This window comes from Lissotriton vulgaris, chromosome 9 (genome assembly GCF_964263255.1).
Source record: "Lissotriton vulgaris chromosome 9, aLisVul1.2, whole genome shotgun sequence".
Classification (NCBI taxonomy): domain Eukaryota; kingdom Metazoa; phylum Chordata; class Amphibia; order Caudata; family Salamandridae; genus Lissotriton; species Lissotriton vulgaris.
In genome coordinates, this window is record NC_141697.1 from 393,873,964 (window position 1) to 393,895,657 (window position 21,694).

The following is a 21,694-nucleotide window of genomic DNA, read 5'->3' on the forward strand; positions in this document are numbered from 1 at the left end:
TGCATTAGGCATGGGGAAAAACCCAGATTGGGACTGCCTCTACATGCAGTAATGTTTCACAAAGTGGGAAAAATACATCGAGGACAAGTCGACCACCCCCAGACAAAAAAGGAGATGCAAACATTCCTCTGTCTCTGCAATCATGTCATGCAATAGGTCTTCGACTACAACACCTGCATTACCCCCCTGCTGGCCGCAATGAAGAATGCGAAGTCCGGTGGTACCCAACTGACATGGACCCCTGAGATACAGGAGGCCTTCACCTGATTAAAAGAAGAAATCACGAACGCCCCAGTACTTGGGACACCAGACTTTAACAAGGAGTACTCCCTGTCCTACCATAGCGATGGACGGGTGACAACAGCAGTACTCGCCCAGAAGTATCCCTTAGGGCACAAACTTATCACGCATTACAGTAGTCCTCCTGACTCTGTAATGCAGGGTATTTCCCTTGTGAGATGGTCCCAGCCGCTGCCGCAGCCTTCATGATGGACAATAGCACCTCCCTTTTCATGGGTGCACCCCTCTCCTTAAACACCGAACATGCAGTGTCCACAATCATGCAAAAAGTAGTCGCAGGATATATGCTTATTCTTATCCAGACCAGCATTCAACATAGTGTGGTGCCATATCGTCAACCTAGCCACCTTCATTGCTCATTAAGTCCACGACTTCCCTGTGTGGGCACCAGCTTAGTCCTAAAGGGTAGAAGAACACTTAATTCCCAACAGCAAAGTCATGTTCATAGATGGCTCCTCTGTCATAGATCATGAAACAGGTGTTAGGCAAACAGGGGCGCTCACACCTTACTGGGAACAATGGTTAGAACGCCTGATCAATGCATTGATGCTGCCAAAATGAGCAGCAGTCGTCAAGTGCACCACACATACAGGAGGCCAGGCCAACGCACTCACCGACTTGGCCGCAAAGGAGGCGGCATGCGGGACCACAGGAGCAATCCACAAGTTCCCAGTTCAGGAGGCTGAGAAACAAACCTAAGAGGACTTCTCACCACCTTCTAAACTACCATACACTGAGACGGCTAGGTTGTACCCTAGTTAAATACTGAAGGAGGCTCTCCCACATGACCGAGAACTCTGGGAATATAGGGGATGCACTCAGACCCCCCCACAATCTCATCTAAAGGGTCACTTTTACATGGAAACATGTCATGCCCCAAAGCCTATTCTACACAGCCCTGAACCAGTGTCAACTCTCTGTACACACCGCTAAAGCAAGCATGCTTGCTAACCTACAGCTAGACTGGGTGATTCTCCATGTAGCAGAAAAGATCTCTATGTACCTCCAAGAGTGCATAGTGTGTCAGCTGCCCTCACCTAAACCCACACCTCATCTATCCTGAGTCCTTCTGGGCCATTCCAGGCACCACAACTAGATTTCATTCACACGATTGACATATGTGCCATTACTGACATCTAATTCTGGTGGTTTTCCCCTTCTCTAGGTGGATAGAAATGGGCCCCTGCACATGCTACGATGTTAAAGCTGCACTTTCTGGTTTGAGAAGTCATACCCAGGTGGGGGTACCAGAAGCATACGTGCCAACATTTTGGAAGAGGAAAGTGGGAGATTTTTAAAAAATAATCGGGAAATGTATTTTTCACATTGACGTCTATTATGGCCTGCGTCTGGTCTATTGATGTGTATGAGACTTGCAAGTGTGCTGCTGCAGGATCTGAAATCATAAATTCAAATATACGTTTTTTCTATACCTGTCAGAAGCACAGAGAAATTGCTATGGCAGGCAGAGAAAGCGTGCCAAAAAATCCCTGTAGGAGCAGGTTACTGGCAGTGCATAATTTGAGTCACAAAAGACCAGCCCCTGCTATCTGAACTCCACTGACGAATAGGGTTTTTGCATACAGGAATCAGAAAGTGGGAGACGTTCTTGAAATCGGTAGTCTCCAGCCTGAATCGGGAGGGTTGGCATGTATGCAGAGGTCATCCGATCAGACAACGGGTGACATTTTGTGAACAATATGTTCGAAAACATCTGTACCTTGATGGGCATAACCCCAGCTGGACTCAGGATACCACCCCAATGGAATGGCATAGTAGAACGCTTCAACGGCCTGCTAAAAAACAAGCTCAGCAAACTGAGCACCAATATGGGTAAGAAATGGCTGGATTGCTTGACCCCTCCCACCATCAGCTAGTCACATGGAACGTTGATTCAAACACCAATACCTCAGAGCAGAACCAAACTGAGTGGACTGACCTAAGCTTGCAGATTCTTACCTAAACAGGTTACTTAAAGGAAGATGGTGTGCACTTCCGTTGACTTAGCCTACATCATATTGCAGTCCGGCGACCGAGTCTTAGAGTCTTAAACCACAAATTCCATCACAGGTGGGGAGACAGCAAGTTTTAAGGGCCCTTCAAAATAATCTTTTTAACTCCTACAGCTGTCAGGGTCAAAGGGAAAGGGTCAAGGATACACCTCTCAGACATTCGCTTGGACCCATCACTACCACCACCTCCACTGAAGTAGTCACCATTACAGACTTTTCCAACATAAACTATGAATAATCTGGGGACAGAAGCATTGTTATGGCTTGCCCTGTACTTTGCAAACACTTTGTGGATAGAAGCACAGATAGGGTTCTCCCTGGAGTTTACGTTTCATACCAAGACTGGAATCATACACCTATGTATTGTCTTGTGCCCTATGTTTTTTCAGCTGTGTACCACTGAACAGGAACAGGTAAAGTATCGGCCAAGGTCACTGGGAAAAATGGTCCAGTGTGAGTCCCAAGATCTAACACATTTGACATACAACTTCACCACACACAACAACAGCATCCCACATGCATATAACACCACAGGAAGTCACAGAGAACCTAACCAAGTATGACATCATATCTAAAGTTCTTTACATCCTGACAGAACAGGATAAGATCCAGTCCGAGCTAGACAAGCTCCAGAAAAAGGGCCAGACATGGTATATGGACCCAGGGCCTAAAACCAGGCCCCATGAAATAACGTATCCACACAAGTATCAACTTGTGGATGAAGGCTAGCCCTTAGTGTAACTGGAGCTGTAGTTATAAACTACAAATGGAACCCCAACGTTCAGTATACCTTCAGGGCCAACAATTTGGGGATTAGAAATAACAATGTGCCTCAAGGGGGCAGGTTGAATGACACCCTACTGATCCAATGTCAAGACACCTGGGACTCAGAGGCAGGAGGGTACACATGGATAGAGGTTAAGGAGAACCCCATAGTAGTCTGGAAAATATCAACGTATTCCTTGTATTTTAGAGGGAAGGGGACGATACTCATTGAAATGAAAAGCGATTGCAGGAGTATAACATATAATAATGAGGCACCTTCACCTTGATGGACTATTACTGGCAATGCAGCAAGCACGCCTACACCCCGCTCGATCCAGACTAGAGAGGGGTCTGCTCACCTATCTTCCACTACATGCCCACCTTGGTCATACCCAGAAAAGATCTCTCTGCACTGCATCACCACTCCATGAGCAGAGGCCTGGAGCTTCTACACCAGCTACCCAAAAGAAGGTCAGTCGAGTACTTTGATTGGGACCGATTCATGGACATTCCTGAAGCATTTCAGCTCTTCACTGATGCGCAAAAAGGTGTAGGAGGGTCAGTCCCCTTCTTCACCGGGCAAACAAAGGCCGATGCCTGGTGGGTGCAGATCACCATGTGCAAACTAAAAAAAATGATGAACACCATTGAATATGACCTCAACGCAATCAAAGACTAAATGCGCGCTATCCGCCTCCAGGGTGATACAGCATCAGTATATGTTGGACTTAATGACTGCAATAGAAGGGGGAGCATGTGCCAAGATATGTACAGCATGTTGTACCTTCATCCCATTGAACGATCCGGGCAATGGAACGCTGTCAAATGCCATTCAAGCACTGCCCAACCTACAGAAGTTCATGGTTAAAGGAGGTGCCCCAAACATAGAATGGTTTTCCTTCTGGTTTGCCTTAGTACCAAGGTGGATTGCAGGCTTGTGCAAGGCCTTGTTACCAGTTTGTATTTTGTGCTCTTTCTTTTCTGTACCCTACATCTAATATGTGCCTGCTTGAAAAATGCTACTCCGAAAATAGGGGGAATACATCAGACTAGGATACTCAAAACTGGAAGAAACACACACACCTCAAGCTGGAAACAGGGATTCCCCATACTCAAGACACGGACACAAACAGCCAGGGCAGCAGTTGATAACTCAACTAGGGGCGGAAATGTTAGCATCAGATCGATTTATACAAAAGGCCCCACTTTAAGAGTCCAGCACACCGCAGAGCAACTGTTGTCTGCACTACCCAAATTTAAAACAAAACACTTGTTACAGTTTTAGGATCGCCCTTTATCAGATCAACATAACACAGCTGCCCTCTGTCCACCCCTAGCGCTTCCTGTGATGAAACACCAGATATGGAACAGCCTCAAACACACCTAGAAGATTGCAGCAGTAAATAACATTTGATATTTGATTTGATATTTGTGGGTATTTGTAAAGCGCAAACTTTCGCTCCGGAAGGAGCATCTTGGCGCTGAGCATGCGTGTGGGAGATAGGTGGTGAAAGATCTAAATAGCTGCCAATACATAGGTATTTGATTGCTGATATACCCATGTCTTCAGTTGTTTCCTGAAGAGACTCTCAGTCTCGATCAGTCTGAGATTTACGGGCAAGTTGTTCCAAGCCCTTGCTGCCAGGACTGTGAAGGTTTTTCCACCCCTGGTTTTGTACTTGAACCTCGGGATCTTCGTGAGGTTGGCCCCTGAGGATCTCAGACATCGTACGGGGTTGTAATGAGTGAAGCGATTGACAAGGTAATGAGGACCTGTATTTTTCAGGGATTTGAACACTGTAAGTAAAAGTTTAAAAAGAATTCTCTTATGAAGTGGCAACCAGTGGAGGGAGTTCAATGCTGCTGAGGCCGAAGATTTTCTGGGGAGTTTCAACACTAATCTTGCAGCCGCGTGCTGTATACTTTGCAACTTCTTAAGGGTGGACTTTTTCACTCCTGCCATTAATCCATTGCAGTAATCGAGTCGGGAGAGTATTAGTGCTACCACGACCGATTTCCTAGCGGTGATGGGGAGGAAGTCAAAGAATTTCTTTAAAGATTTAATTAGTCCAAAGCAGCAACCAGCCGTAATCCTGACGTGATCGTCAAAGGAAAGGGATGCATCGAATTGCACGCCCAGGTTGCGCGCAGAAGACACGCACTAGGCGGAGCCTCTGAGTCTTTGGGCCACCAATCTTTCGGGCAGAAGGATACATTTTTACCCAATGGTATGATTTCGGTTTTCCCACTGTTGCATCTCAAGTGGTTTTTATTCAGCCACTGGAATACCTCGGTGAGACAATTCCGAAATCGCAGCTCTGTATCCATGCAGTTTTTGTCAATGGAGACGACAAGTTGGGTGTCGTCAGCATATGATGTGACAAGGATCCCATGGGACTCTATCACAGCGAGGAGGGGTGCCATATAGATGTTAAAAAGAAGTGGGCTTAATATGGACCCCTGCGGTACACCCGATGTAATGGGTTTTTTGCTGGATAGGTAGGGACCCAAGGACACTTATTGGGACCTATTGGACAAGAAAGATTTTACCCATGCCAAAGCTGTGTCTGTCACGCCAATCTCTCGCATTCTATCAATCAGGATGACATGAGAGATAGTGTCGAACGCTGCTGTTAGGTCAAGCAGGATGAGGACGGCTTACCTTCCCTCATCCTGCAGTTACTTGATGGAATCAGAGAGTTCTATCAGAGCCGTTTCGGTGGAATGACCGGGGCGAAACCCAGATTGCTGGGGATGCAGGATGTTATGATTCTCCACAAATGTTTTTAGCTCCCAATGTACTATCTGTTCAGTGATTTTTCCTAGAACAGGCAAGAGTGAGATGGGGCGCATGTTGGTAAGATCTGTTGGAGATTTATTCTGCTTCTTCATCAGGGGTTTCACAATAGCCTTTTTCCATTCATTAGGCACTACTCCTGAATCAAGGGATGCGTTAATGATCGCGTTGATGTTAGGGTTTACTACCTCGATTAGATGGTGCAGAATGCGAGGAGGACAGGAGTCCGTTGGTGCTCCTGATTTGCAGGCCAAAATTGCCTTGTGGGTCTGCTGGAGGGAGACAGGTTGGAAGCTGCAAAGGGAAGGATGGTTGTCAGCTACCTGATGAGGAATAATCAAGGGAGGCAGAAAGTCCTTTTGAATATTGGCGATTTTTTCCACAAAGAAATCTGCAATTTGGTTACACAGAGTTTCAGAGGGAGGAATTTTGGGCAGAAGAGCTTTAGTGTAAAAGTTGAAGAAATTGATGTACATAGACAGCATTCATTTCCCTTCTTCTCCCGCTCATCTCCCTGTGAGCACCATGAATACCGTAAACTATTGACCGTATCACTCTGCCAGTAAAAGCCCCTACCCCTGTGCATATGTACAGCCAATTTAGGCACCATGGCCTTTTTACCCATTAGGATCTCTGGTTTCCCTCCTGCGCGTATCTTAACCCCCCCCCCCCTATTCCTTCTTGGAAAGGCATCCTTCGCCTTAGCTGACGTAGCCCTCCCCAGCTGCACCTGACTGCCCCCGCTCTCTCATATACGGGTCATAAGATCTCTCGCTCTCTGTGTGACTCTACCCTTGTGTCCACCCTGGCTACCCCTCCCTCCTCCTCACGTGGGCAGGTCATAAACCTTCTTCTTCTGCAAGACCCAGTCCTTGAGAGTCACGGCCGCGCCTGACCAACACCTCCTACCCTTCCATGAATGCCCCTCTGTTGACAAGCCTTCCCCCTGCGCTCGATTGTCCACGCGACATGAATACCACTCCTTTGATGACCCTTTCCCCCGAGTCCGGCTGACCACACATGTCCGAGGCCATCGCCTCGGCCAGGAGATACCATTTACTGCCCTTATTGTATGAAGTCACTCCTCTTCAAAGGATCCTCTATTGGTCTTAGCCACCCCACCCCTTGGGCTATGATCAGGCGTACACATCCTACGAAACACTCAGCTGCGTGATTGCCCTCCCCTCTTATCAGCAGGTCAAGGGTCCCCATTGTGAATGTATGTGGGTAGGATCACCACAAGGATTATAGGATCACCACGAGGATTATAGGATGTCTTTCTTTTGCGTCATACAGTCCTGATTGTGTTATCAAGTGTTTTGCAGGGTATAAAAGCAAGAGTCTCAGCTCACTTGTTAGAGCACCTCCCGAAAGACACTGTGTTTCGTGTCCGAAATGACTGGCTCTCCTCATGAGAAATAAACTCTGTTCTTGATTCCTGCTACCAGCGCCCGTCTCTTTATTTGGTAATTATTCAACATGGGAACTAAGAGGTGGTTTGCGCCAGCGGCCTGGGCATCGATAGGATTACGGGCTCGTTTTCTACAATTGGCGTCCCAACGCGGGGTCCATCAGTGACATGGGGTTCGGTAAGAGAGATCCAGACGAAGAAGTGAACATCTAAATGATCGGGGCATGCCTGCCTTGAGAGGGCCCTCGCCCGGCTGCCGATCGACAGAACTTCACCAATTCTGAACGGACCTCTCTTGAAGTGACCTATTGTCCTGACTGGAATCCCACAGGAATGCTACATGGAGTAAGAGAACGAACGGGCGCTGGAGGAGGAAGTCGAAGAACTGTCCGTATGGTCCGGTCCGGGTAAGATTAAGTAGGGCGTTTTTACGCCTGATTGGTAGGGTGGTTCTATCCACCTGATTGATTGTTTGTATTGAAAATCGGTATTTGTATACCGAAATTGTTGGTATTGGTTCATTTAGCTTTGAGGGCTACTTGACATATTGGTTCTCTTCTGAGAACGAGACATTCTCTGTTTTCAAACAGCGGCGAATAGGAACGTCGTCCCTCTTTGCAGATAGAGAAGGGTAGGTAATGCAGACTTTTGTCCCCGGTAATTAATCCGTCATGCCTACTTTTCTCCCCACTGAATTGTTTGAAGTCGATTAATAATCGATTGTTGTTCTTTGAGAATTGTTTGAAGTCGATTAATAATCGATTGTTGTTCTTTGAGAATTGTTTGAAGTCGATTAATAATCGATTGTTGTTCTTTGAGATCTTCCCTGTCTACAAACTGAGACGAGTAGAAATATTCTGTCCTCCTTTTTGGATAGCGAAGGGCAGGTAATGCAGACATTTGTCCCCGTTGTAATCCGTCATGCCTGTTTTTCTCCCCACTGATTGGTTGGTTGCCTGGACATTGTTGTTCCAGGAATTGTTTCGTTTGCAAACAACGTGGAATAGAAATATTCTATCTAGTCTTTGCAAGTAGTAAAGGGTAGGTTATGCCCCTTTGTGAATTCGTCAGTCCTACCCACTCCCCACTGTTTGGGGGGTAGCTCGCATGGTCCGCCCAGGAGACTACCCTTATGGAGGACATATGCTCCCCGCTCATGGGCCATTTAGTGGAGGTAGACCATCTGGTCCGTCCAGGAGGCTACCCTAGTAGATGGAAGTACATCGCTCGGTCTGTCCAGGATGATACCCTAATGAAGGAATATATGTTCCCCTTTTGATCGATAATCTCGTTCCACCCCGGACCATTTATTGGAGGGAACTCGTCTGGTCCGTCCAGAAGTACCCCCTAGTGAAAAGGACACATAAAAATATGAAGTGATCACCGTTCCCTACTAACAGAAAGCTTTAGCTCGAAACACGCTAAGGAAAAGAAAGAAAAATAGAAAAAGAAATCAGGCTAAGTCAGTAACCCCCTGATGAGCTTTTGACTTCACTAAAAATAAGAAACATTAGAAATAGTTCGTAACAAGAAATATAAAATGGCGAAAAGTTTGGCAGCAAAAATAGCCACGAGGTAGCTAGGCTTCACTGCCTGTTCCTGCTCCCAACATGTCTGCCTCATTGCCCGCCACGCCCAAATAACGGTCACATGAAATAGAAACAATCCAATAGGTACCTACCCCCATTCCGGAAGTTCCCAAAGTGCAACAGGTCAGCGGTTACGCCCATCCGGAAGGCGAGGCCTCGAGGCACGAGGGGCTCGCCTGACCACGGTCGGGAGGAGATGATGTTGGGCAGGCGGTCCAAAGAATGGCAGAGTCCTCTCCTTCTCTCCTCTTCCGCTGCCCTGCAGGCCACGGGGGGGGGGGCTGTCTTGCCTCAGCCACCGACCACCCCCCCCCCTTCTGTCTCTCGCCTGGTCCGACCCACGAAGAAGGCCGAAGCCAGGGGCGAGAATGGCGGCAAATCAAGTAGTCCCGCCACATGTCAAATTCCTGGATAGTTACAGGTAGTGCCGCCACATGTCGACGCCTGGACAGTTCCAGATAGTCCCGCCACATGTCAAGAGAGAAAGGGGGGGGCTGTCTTGCCTCAGCCGCCGACCACCCCCCCCATCTTCAATAGCCAGCACGGCCAATATCGAAACGACGGAGCCGAGTAACGGCGCGGGGTCGCTGGAAGGGGGAGGTGACGCGAACGAGCCTCCCCCACCTCCCTCCAGGTGGAGGCTTCCAGCGACACCCCACTGCTCTTACTTAAAGAGGGTCAACATCATAAAGCGGTCTTCTGCCCAGGACGGGCACACGCTCCATGCCTTCTCCCCTCAACCTTGAAGATTCTATAAGAGCCGGGGGGCACCCCGATCCCTCCGCATGGGTGCCCCCGCCCCCTTCACTGGGAACCACGACACCGGTGCAACTCCTGCCGGCACCAGCCTCGGATTGGAAATGGCTAAAATGAAGCCACGGCACGGACTTGTTCAGTTCCGGAGGAACGCCAGGATGACCCGGTAGGAAAATTGTTGCCGCCCTTCCCACTCTTTGACTCATGGTCCATATTTGCTAAACTGTTAACCACATAGCACAAAACTTTTTGAACTACCAACGGAAAGTTCTGGGCCAACCACGCGAGACTAGAGACTTTCTGACTGTGCTGGAACTTGCCTGACCCCACCTAAAATGGCGCCGCCACAAAATGAAACGTATTTGAATAAACTTTGTTGCACCCAGATTGCGCAGCTTGTTGCCCCGAGATCTATGTGCAGTTTTTGGATAATGAAAGTAGATATGAAGGGCGTTGAGTATGTGCTTGGATAATGAATTGACTTAGGGTGGGTACTGATTATGATTTGGAAAATGAATTGATGTAACTTAGATAACGAATGAGTATTGGATAATGCATTTTTGAATTAATTAAAAATGAATTCTTGACATGCATCATGCTTGCTCTGTAAGGAAATTTTAATACGATTTTATTTGCACTGCTGCACTTTATGCAATGAACTGCCACCAATTTCGTTTATTAAAAGTATTTTGAAGAAGAAAGCATGGTCGTAGCAGTTGCATTAATGAGTTTTGGATGCCTTACTACTGTGAGCGATGAGTAAGTATGATGAAGGATGTAGATCAAAAGGGATCAGATATTTAGCAGCTACCTTATGTGCCACAAGCAGCCGGAAAAGTGTTTCAGATACCCTTAAAATGACACCACAGAAAATGCCACCTGACCGTCACCCTTGCACCCGATAAAGAGGGTTACGACCAAGTAGCTCATGTAGATACTCAGATCATCAATGATTGTCTATCTGACACCACTGGTCCCTCTGGGCTTAAACGCCGAGATGGCAGGGGAATGCAGTACGAGGAGATGGGGCGAGTGTGTGGTAGGTGAAAGCATTTTCGAACTACTGCATGATGATGTGCTTTGAATGCTGCCCCCCACCCCTTCTTTTCTCCCTTCTGCAGGTCGCGTCAGAATGTCGGCTGAGGTGTGGAAGAGCGACGGTTGGACCACCGACGAAAAAGGGAAAGGGGGAATATGTGTTTAGTCGTTATAACGATAAGTTTTTAAAAGACGTAGGCTTAACATGACTGTTCCTCCTTAGGCATAGCGACTGAGAGGACGGACTGACATAGAAACTGGACAGGTACTGAATGACGAAAAAATTGACTAGAAATGACGTGTTAAATAATGTAACTGGACGTTTGACTAGGTAGGGAAAGGACAAAGAAAAATTATACGGGTAAGGGTTGCCACGGCACCACCCGTCTGGGAAGTTAGAAATGTTGCTGATGTTCAAAATGCACTACCCCCTTTCTCGCACTCTTATAGATATAGCCAAGCTGTCCGACTGTTCTCCCGATCAATACTTGCCGTTGCCTCAGCCTGGAGAACTTCCCACCAAAGGAGGGAACAGAAAAATGGCTTAAGATCCAACCATGGGTAACTAGCACGACCAGGTTAATTACTGATCGACCAGCCGAGGTGTGAGTATTGGTAATTGGGAACGCTCGCAGGCGTGACAAGCGAGAAGGGAAAGGAGGGAAGGGTAGAAAGAGCTAAGCACGTAGATAAAACAGGATAGTAAAGATACATAGGATATACATATAAAAACAGATCTTGTAGGCTAACAATTGTTTCCTGTCTTGTCATGAATGTCTTGTATATGTGTAATACATGTGCCGTCTTCCCTATCTGAGTTTGTGTGTGTGTAATGTACGAATTTATGTCTTCCCTCTGTCTGTATCTGCGTGCTACCTGACCTTTGCTGTTCCGTGTTGTGAGCGCACTAAATGACCTATTTTTGTACACGTCTCTCTCTCTCTCTCTCTCTCTCTCTCTCTCTCTCTCTCTCCCTACATGTCATACGTGTACCGAATGGCTCGTTTAGATTGCGGACGACTCTCACTCTCTATGAGAGTCTCCCTATTCTCTCTCCCTCATTGGTAAAATTGTGCCCCACCGGCACCAGTCTGATTTGATACATATTGAACGCGAAGGTGTTCAGCGAAATTGACCGAAACTAAAATGATTGTATCTCGCCATATTACTGCCTCTCCTTTCTGCAAAATGAATGAACTTGAATTGGCTGAGAAGGAAAGGACAGGTAAGACGACTAAAGTCCCCCAAATCTGGCCATTTATAGGGGAACTGTATGTCAATGGCACCTTATGTCTGTTCTTCAGAGACGAACGCCAACGTCCAGATTGAACCCCCAACGCCCGGATTGCCCCACCCCCCCCCCTTGCACCCAAGCGCAAGCCCCCGAAGCATCCCCGCCCCATTTTTGATAAACCCCAATTGCTGTACCGAATATAAACTTGATGCACATGAGTAGCTGTTAACCATCGAGAAGACCCTGTTTTGCCTGACTCTCGATAATGGCACCCCCGCCCTGTTCGAAAAGGTTAACCAGTCCTGATGGGAAATGCTCTGTAATGCTGAATATGATGTAATGCACAGTTGATGGGAACCTCATTTACCTCACTTGATTTATAAATAAGACGATGAATAGATCTGCCATGAGCCCAGTAGGAATACTGACACATGCACTGCTTGGTAATGGACCTCTGACTGTGACCAATGAGCGTATCTCCCAAAATGCGTAGAATTGAGGGAGGAATTCACATGTGTAGATATCTTCTTTTTGCCATTTCACTGAAACCTTGTCTTGTACCTATTCAAAGATTCACGATCACCGAAGGAGATGGGTCAGAAGTGACGTACAGCCCGGCTGCGGATCTTGGGACTCGTGTGACCTCGACCAAAGGTGGAGCCGCAGAGCAACAGGATACGGGACGAGACCGCAATTTCAACGTGGAAAATGAAAAACGGTGGGCCGCCTCGAAGCCCCCCCCGCCTGCTAACCCACGTGTGCCTGGAGTCTCCGTCCCCCTTCCTTGAGCCCGATGGATGGGCCTGCCTGCTTGTTATCCTTTGCTCCCTTGGTCCCTTTTGTGTGTCCCAGGAACTCTGACCCAACTCCGCCCTCTCCCCTATCGACTATTTGGACCACACTCACCCTCTTTTCCACGTGACTTTTCGCCAAGGGAAAGAACATCATCCCACTGGGATTAGGGTGCTGCCATAGAACTGTGGGTGCCGAGCATAAGGCGCCACCAACCGGATTGTTTAGGGAACAGGACGGTGGTCTAACAGCAGAGGACTGACCGCACCCTGCAACGCGTAAGGATAAGAACCGAGCTGGACCTATAGCTCCTCCGCCGGTGCTCAACAGCGCCAACGAAAGTACTCGGACTAGAGCCTACCAGTGATGGCTCACTGACAAAAAGACACTGGGACGAAGAAATATTGTGTATTGAACTGAATTCCGCTCTCAACTACCTGGTCAAAACTGTTCATTGGTCACATTTTTAAGTCGGAAAGATTTTTGCTATGTAGTGCGTTTAATTGTTAGGAACTCAATGCAAAGCAATTTTCCATGTACTGCATTCTGCCCATTACCTTAACTGTCTATGATTGTACGCCAAATGTTAGTATCGGCAAAATGCTAATTCATCAACGATGCCTGTCTACCTGTAAACCCATCAATTGCAAATATGACTGCTGCTATGTAAAAAGGGGCGACTGTAAAAGTTGAAGAAATTGATGTACATAGACAGCATTCATTTCCCTTCTTCTCCCGCTCCTCTCCCTGTGAGCACCATGAATACCGTAAACTATTGACCGTATCACTCTGCCAGTAAAAGCCCCTACCCCTGTGCATATGTACAGCCAATTTAGGCACCATGGCCTTTTTACCCATTAGGATCTCTGGTTTCCCTCCTGCGCGTATCTTAACCCCCCCCCCCCCTATTCCTTCTTGGAAAGGCATCCTTCGCCTTAGCTGACGTAGCCCTCCCCAGCTGCACCTGACTGCCCCCGCTCTCTCATATACGGGTCATAAGATCTCTCGCTCTCTGTGTGACTCTACCCTTGTGTCCACCCTGGCTACCCCTCCCTCCTCCTCACGTGGGCAGGTCATAAACCTTCTTCTTCTGCAAGACCCAGTCCTTGAGAGTCACGGCCGCGCCTGACCAACACCTCCTACCCTTCCATGAATGCCCCTCTGTTGACAAGCCTTCCCCCTGCGCTCGATTGTCCACGCGACATGAATACCACTCCTTTGATGACCCTTTCCCCCGAGTCCGGCTGACCACACATGTCCGAGGCCATCGCCTGGGCCAGGAGATACCATTTACTGCCCTTATTGTATGAAGTCACTCCTCTTCAAAGGATCCTCTATTGGTCTTAGCCACCCCACCCCTTGGGCTATGATCAGGCGTACACATCCTACGAAACACTCAGCTGCGTGATTGCCCTCCCCTCTTATCAGCAGGTCAAGGGTCCCCATTGTGAATGTATGTGGGTAGGATCACCACAAGGATTATAGGATCACCACGAGGATTATAGGATGTCTTTCTTTTGCGTCATACAGTCCTGATTGTGTTATCAAGTGTTTTGCAGGGTATAAAAGCAAGAGTCTCAGCTCACTTGTTAGAGCACCTCCCGAAAGACACTGTGTTTCGTGTCCGAAATGACTGGCTCTCCTCATGAGAAATAAACTCTGTTCTTGATTCCTGCTACCAGCGCCCGTCTCTTTATTTGGTAATTATTCAACATGGGAACTAAGAGGCGGTTTGCGCCAGCGGCCTGGGCATCGATAGGATTACGGGCTCGTTTTCTACATTAGGGTGGGTGAAGGATTTAACTATGGAGAAGACTTTTTTTGCTTCTGGTGGGCTTCATTGATGGCCTTTGTATAGTACTCCTTTTTAGCCGCCTTTATACTAGAAAGATATGATTTCCTCTGCTGAACATAGAGAGCTCTTGAAGCCTCGTCGTATGTTTTCCTCCACTTCCTTTCTTTTATTCTACATAGTAGATGACTCTCAGTTAGGGCCTGGGTGTACCATGGTGCATTTAGTTTCCTTTTAGGACATTTCACGCGGTCCCCTTTTGGATCAGATTTTTCCGAGATAATTTGATCCATCCAGACGTGAAAGTTGCGAGAATCGACCGATACATCTCCTATCAATTTAGGGGCCTGTGCCAGTGGTTGGGAGGCCAGCTTAATACGGTCGGTCCCCTTTCTCCAATTTATCGTGAAGGAAGGTTGAGGACGCTTAGTTATGAGTGAGGCATGAGCTTGTTTCTCGATGTCAAAGGGAATGAAACTATGGTTGTTCCAAATTTGTGGGATGGGGGGGACGTAATCATAGTGGTTAAGTTGGAGCAAATACCGTCAAGAGTATGGCCAGCTAGATGGGTGGGTGTGGTAACTAGTTGAGCCAGTCCAAAGATATTTAGAGTGTGTTGGAAACAGGTGGCCTGAGGGTTAACGCACGATTCCAATTGCATGTTCATGTCTCCTAATAGGGTGAAGTTGAGGTAATGTAACATAAGTGACCCAAGAGCTTCATCTAGGGAGTCTAGAAACGGGGTGGCATTGCCTGGAGGGCGATAGATTAGTCCTCCCGAGAAAGAGGTGGAGGCGTTAATTTTAATCGAGAAGCCGATGCTCTCACTTTCTTTAAGGTGGCCTAGATCAAATGTATGGCATAAGAAGGACTTTTTAATAATGAATGCAACCCCACCTCCTCGCCCAATTGGCCTGTCCCGCCTGAAGATAGTAAAATCCGGAGGGAGGGCAGTAGCCAAGTCAGGATTGGAAAAGTCGATGAGCCATGTTTCGGTTATAAAAAGGGCGTCCAGGTCGTGACACGTTATTAAATCGTGTATGTCTTGGCAATGGCAGCACAAGGACCGGGCATTAATAAGTCCCCCCTTAAAGTTATTAGAGCTGTGCCTTGGGGGGGCAGAAATATTATGCATCTCTGTAGGTATCTCAGGGGACATCCATTTACAGTGTAAACATGAAAAGGGGCCCCAGAGAAGGTCAATAGGGGGACATCCCTTACACGGTTCACCGACTTTAGATCGTAGTGCCAGTAATTCCTTACTGTCGTACCTGATGGTCAGTGGATGTTGGCCGGCGTGCCCTGCGCCCGACGCGATCCTGGGGCGGACGGGCGCAGACGGGCTTGGCTTAGGCGCGGCTTCGGCGCGCGTCCGGCGCGCCCGCTGCGCCTGCCCGCTGCGCCGTTTGGCCGGCCTACACATTATATCGGGAGAAAGGAGGGTGGGAGGACGGCGCGACTAGAGCGCTCTCCCCGCCTCACCAAAGATGGCGCCCACCGCCGCCGAGTGTCGGCTGGAAAGCGGCTGGGCAAAGTGTAGGGAAGTCAAAAAATGGTCAGAGTGTGAGTGTGCCTGCATTAAAATTCCCGTTAACACTAAAATAAGCCCCCAATAATAAAATCACAGCAAATGTAAAATCGCTCTAAAGTGCAATGAGTATCCGTTACAAGTATCAAGAATGTCACCACGTTATAGCAACACGCAGCTCGCAGCCCCAGTTACCCTCACTAGGGAGAGCTCCATATGGCTCAATGATGCAATGGCTACGAAACGAGTCAGATACATATACTCTAAACACAAACAAAAGCTCGGCAGAGGGCCTGCATTCAGCCGAAGGATAAGATACTAGAGTTACCGAGAAGTTGCATTAATCAGATAAAGCCCAAACAACGCCGAATAGTAAGCATCACCCTAGATTACACACACACACAACACACCTGGCCACCTGGACCACCTCAGAATGTGAACTCCAGTTGGTATGTTTTGCCCGTTCTATCAGGTTGGGATCAAGCATCTATGACGTAATTTATGGCCCACTGTACCTGTATTTAGTGCCCAAAGGGGATGGGCTTCTCTTTATGCATCCACTGTACAGTATAAAGCATGCCATGTACCTAATGCAAGTGGAATTTCAGCACGCAGCATAAGGAATAGTAGAATTCCAAGAGGCATGCTACCTCCTTTAACCTTGGATTCTTGTAGCAAATTGAATTCTTCCAGAGTGAGCCATATCCTGGGATTGTCTACTAACTATAATGGGGGGTGTAAAGGTGTCCACAGTCCAACAGATTTAGCAGCTCATACCAGGCTCATCTCATGGAGGCAATAGTGTTTACCATAGTAGCCAGCCATGTTGGTCTCATACAAAATATAGTTTTTGATATGCCTGTATCTGATGGGCTAGACATGATCACTGTTGCTTATGAGATGCAGTGTTGTAAACCAAATATTTCAAAATGTGCTTGTGTGATAGTATAGATGGAAGTCTGGATCCATCAGCCCTCCCTTCTCAGAGAGTCTAATTAGTATATTCTAACTAGTTCATTCATGTGTATTCATCCAGACAGGGAGAAAAAGTATCATCCTTATAGTATCCTACCCAGTCCGGGTGCTCGCCAGTGACTACGTCACACATGGAGAATAGCTACACACATCTTTATTCTTCAGCGCGTAAGCAAGAACTCAACATTCAAACCTGCATTCACTTAATTACCCTCCAAAGCTTATGTCACAAGGCTACAGAGTCCACCAGGAACCAAAAGAATGCAGTCATTCTTTATTTATACAACACTACATCTCCCCTTTTGTTAGATAAAAAATGTCAACTGTTTGCTATAAATTAAATAATTAATCAATTAGTAAATAAATAATTACAAATACATAACTCTTCAATGAGCCTTCATGGCACTTGAATCACACATCCTGATTGGATACCGGGACCTGGCAGTCGAAGTGTCAATGATCTGCATAGTTAACGTAGAAACAACAGCAGTTGCAGGATCATTAACTGTCTGTCTGGACCCAGTTTATATTGTGACATCGATGTTTGGTGAGTGATGAGCCACATGTCTGAAGTGAGAAGAATCTTTCACAAGGGACTTCCTAGGACATTGGGCAGTCACCATGTGTCCTTTAGTGGTTTTGACAGTAAAGAGCTCAGCCTCGAAAGGAACATCACATTTTCGTTTCTGGATTGTCGAACTAGGACTCGATCTCCTCTCTTGAAAGTGATATCTTTCACATGATGTCACTTGTCAGCATAGATTATCATTTTCCGTTTGTGAACAGAATCTTTTGTGCAAATGTCTTTTTCAATCTTTGATTTGAGGTTGGTCTATTGAAGTAACTTGGCCATCATGGCTCTCCTAAACATTAAGGTTGCCTTACGGCTAGAGCGGTCGACCTCGAAGCTGGGGAACCGGGTTAGAGTCTTGGTAACCACACTCAACATCCTGTGATTCTGGGCAAATCACTTAATCTCCCCGCGCCTAACAAAAATGAATGTGTGTCCTTGTGTAAAAATACTGGTGCTTGTGTAAAGCGCTCTAATACCTGATATCTTCGAGTCTAGTTTGCGCTATATAAAACTCTAAAAAAATGTTTAAAGTTGCAGGGCTTTTCCCTGTAGTCAAGTGAGGCATCGGTCAGTAGGCTTGAAGAGTGGTATTCAAAAAAACCTTGAGGTTGGGCTTCTCTAACGGAGCACGCCAAACAGCTTTATTTAGAGTACTCATGAATCGTTCTACCACGCTATTAGCCAAGCGCCAAAGAAGAGTACTTATCTGATGCTTTATGTTGAGATAGCTGAGAAAATCTCTCAACTATCGACTATTGAAGGGCGGGCCGTTGTCAGATTTCTAAACCACAAGGACACCCCATGTTGCAAAGATGCCACCTAATCTTTCTATAACCTTTTCATGAGTGATGGCTAAAAAATATTTTTCCAGTGGAAAAAGGGAGTTTCATCAACATTGACCATTATATGATGCCCGTTCTCAGGGGGAGCAAAGAAAACAACAGCAATTCTACGCCAAGCAAGGTTAGACATTTCTGACATGGTTAAAGGGTGTTGAGTAATATGTGATGAGAGACAGCTGCATATGTGACAGGCCTTTAACTCTCTTTCAACCGTTTCATCAAAATGAGCAAACCAGACTCTATCTTGAAGAGCTCTCTTCGTTGCAACTATTTCCCTTTGATTACTTGTTGTCTTGGACTCTCCCGAATGACAATTTGTGTACCTCGCAAGATGAGGCCTATCTGAGTTATAGACAGTTCATCCCTGACATTTCTGAAATGTAGGAACTTACTGTACTGGTAAGCGGTTGAGAGTGCTGGTTCCAAGATTGGTGAGCAATAATTAGGCATGGGCGGTGAACTCCACTCCATTTGCGGAGTTTGCAGAGTTTTCTGCACTCTGCGCCCCGCGGAGTTCACGAAATGCAGAAAACTCCGCTCTGCATAGTGCAGCAGAGAATTTTCCCAGCTCGCAAGCGGTAAATTCGCAAGCGGGAGCTGCTGCTCGGGTAGAATTTCTACCAGAGCAGCAGGAAGATCAATGCGAAAGGCAGTTGCCACAACACTCCGCCACTTCTGGAACTCTGCTGAGTTTTTTCTCACTTCGCGGAGTTCCGCGTAGCAAAACTTCATGAACTTAGCCCAGGCCTGGCAATAATGTCTTTCAATTTCAGCATGTCACTATCTTGGCTCATATCAGTGACAATTTGTTCTAATGACATTGCAGATGGTGTGCTCGATTTTACTGTGAAATTTATGCAGGCTTCAGCTGTCTTGAATGGGGTTCCAGGGCATGGTAATGGCATTCTTGAAAAATAATCAGCAGGATTTTTATATTCCCCTTGATGGTGAACAATTGTGTAATTGAATTCTTGTCATCTCAGACACCAACGTGCAATACGATGGGGCATCTTGGCTTTAGGGTTGCCAAATATTTTCACTAATGCTTGATGATTATTCACTACTGTGAAAGGCTTTCCATATAAAAATACATGGAAATATTCACAATCCCACACCACTGCCAAACTTTCTTTCTCAGGTTGTGACAAGCTTTTACTGGCGTAAGCCACAATATGCCTTGAGGCATTTGGTTGTCCACTGTGCTGTGCTGGAATTGAGCCCAATGCCACAGGGATAGCATCACTACAACCTCTGTCTGAAGCTTGGGATGAAAATAGACCATTTCAGTGGCATTTTTATGGCTTGCTTGATTCTCTTGAAACTCTCCTCGCACTCATGCGACCATTGAAACACCACATTCATTTTCGTCAATTCTCATAATGGTGCACTGAATGTGGCAAAGTCTTGTATGTATCTAAGACAGAAATGTGCCATTCCATGGAATGAACTTAACATAGAAATGTCCAGTAAGGAATTAGCAGTAGTTAGTGCTTGCACTTTGACTGGATCAGGTGTCATACCTCCATCAGAAAAGATGTGGCCAAAGAATTTCAATTTTGTCTAACGGAATTCACATTTGCAAGCATTCAAAGTCAAACCAGCATTGTTTAGCCAACAACATACTTGCATGAGAGCTTTGTCATATCTTATCACTGCAGTTGAAGGCATTTACAACAGGCTGCATGATACATCAAATGATGCCTTGGAAAAGTTCTGGCGCAGAGGATACACCAAAGCTCAGTCGCTTAGAGCGAAACAGACCAATCTGTTTAGAAAAAGTTGTAATGTGCCTGCATTTTTCTTCAAGTTCCAACTGGTGATATCCTTTGTTTAAGCAGAGAGAAAAACTTGGCACCACTCAAATGAGTTATCATATCAACAATGTTCGGTCCTGGATGTTGTTCTTTCTCAATTACCTTGTTGGCCTGGCTCATGTCAACACAAATGCATACAGCTCCTTCACTGTCTCTTTTAGGCACTACCAATATGGGAGAAACCTATGGCGTTGGACCAGTGGAGCGTTCAATGATATTGTGTTTGAGCAACAAATTACGTTCTGTTTCAACAGCTTCTAAGTAATATGCAATTTGTCTGTGTCTTTGGGCAATAGGGCAAATATCCTCATTTATATGTAACTGGACATTCATAGTCTTGAGCTTTCCTAACCCACGAAATAATGAAGGAAATCAACTTACTATTTCATGATGAGGAGTTATATTTAGTTCACTGATTTGAGTCCCATATCAGCAGCGATATTGAAACTGAGCAGACAAACACTCAAAGCTGTACCTTGATATACATGAATAAGAGTTTGTATCACTGTGTTCTTGAGTTTCATCATAGCTACAAATGAACCTTGACTTATTAAAGGGGTCAACGCTGTATATAGGTTTTGATTATGTAAATTGTGGTAATGGAGACAATGCACAAAATTTCTCCTCAGGCATAAAATTGATTGACGCTCCTCTATCAATAATAAAAGGTATCGAACAACCATTTATCTTGAGACAATGTTTGTACATTTTTTTGTGCTTTTTCATGTCGATCATCCTTTTGTCTTTGTGTTTGCTCACATTTGATTAGCCCCATATGTGCATGTCTCTCTGAAGTAAGCATTGATGTTGCGCAGTTATCATTGTCACTTTCACTTTGAAATCCAAACTGTGGAACTCTTTGACAATGATTTTGATGGCGATCAACTTTGACATCGATTTGCCTCAGTTGGTGTGATTGCTTGGCCTTGTCAGAGCTTGTCGAATATTGTTAATGCAACACTCAGTCGGCTTTTTTGTCTTCAGGCTGTGACGTCCTTAGTTTTCCCTTCACTTTGCATACCGTCACAAAATGGTTTGCTTTGCCATTGCAAATCTGTTTAATGGTGGAACATCTACCACCGTGTGGAAACGTCAATCCACACCTGAAGCACATTTTCTTTTTCTGTGGAGACATCACTTCTTGTCCCTCAACTTCATGCTTTGGGTTACTTTTCATGTTCATGACTGACTCACTCTGGTCACCTCCAACCTCCATGCCAGCCGCTTGTCGATTAGTACGCTTCTTCAGAGTGGGAAGCCGTGAGAACTTGCTCTAAGCTCAGAGTTTCCTTCAGCATTTATCGTCGAAAAGATTCTGTCAGACATCAATCTATCAATCTGAGGTGTATAGCTTCCTCATCGTTAAATTAATTGAACTTGCAGTGTTTCATAAAGCGATCCAGTCTATCAACAAATTAATTTATGGTTTCACCTTTTCTTTGGTGTTCTTGACTGAAGATTTAGCATTCATAATC

General features: G+C 46.2%; 1 pseudogene; it reads right to left on the reverse strand.

Annotated features, from left to right (window-relative positions):
* Positions 1-21,435, reverse strand: part of LOC147690180 (small ribosomal subunit protein uS9 pseudogene) — a 62,217-nt pseudogene extending 40,782 nt beyond the window's left edge.
* Positions 21,436-21,694: the final 259 nt, after the last annotated feature.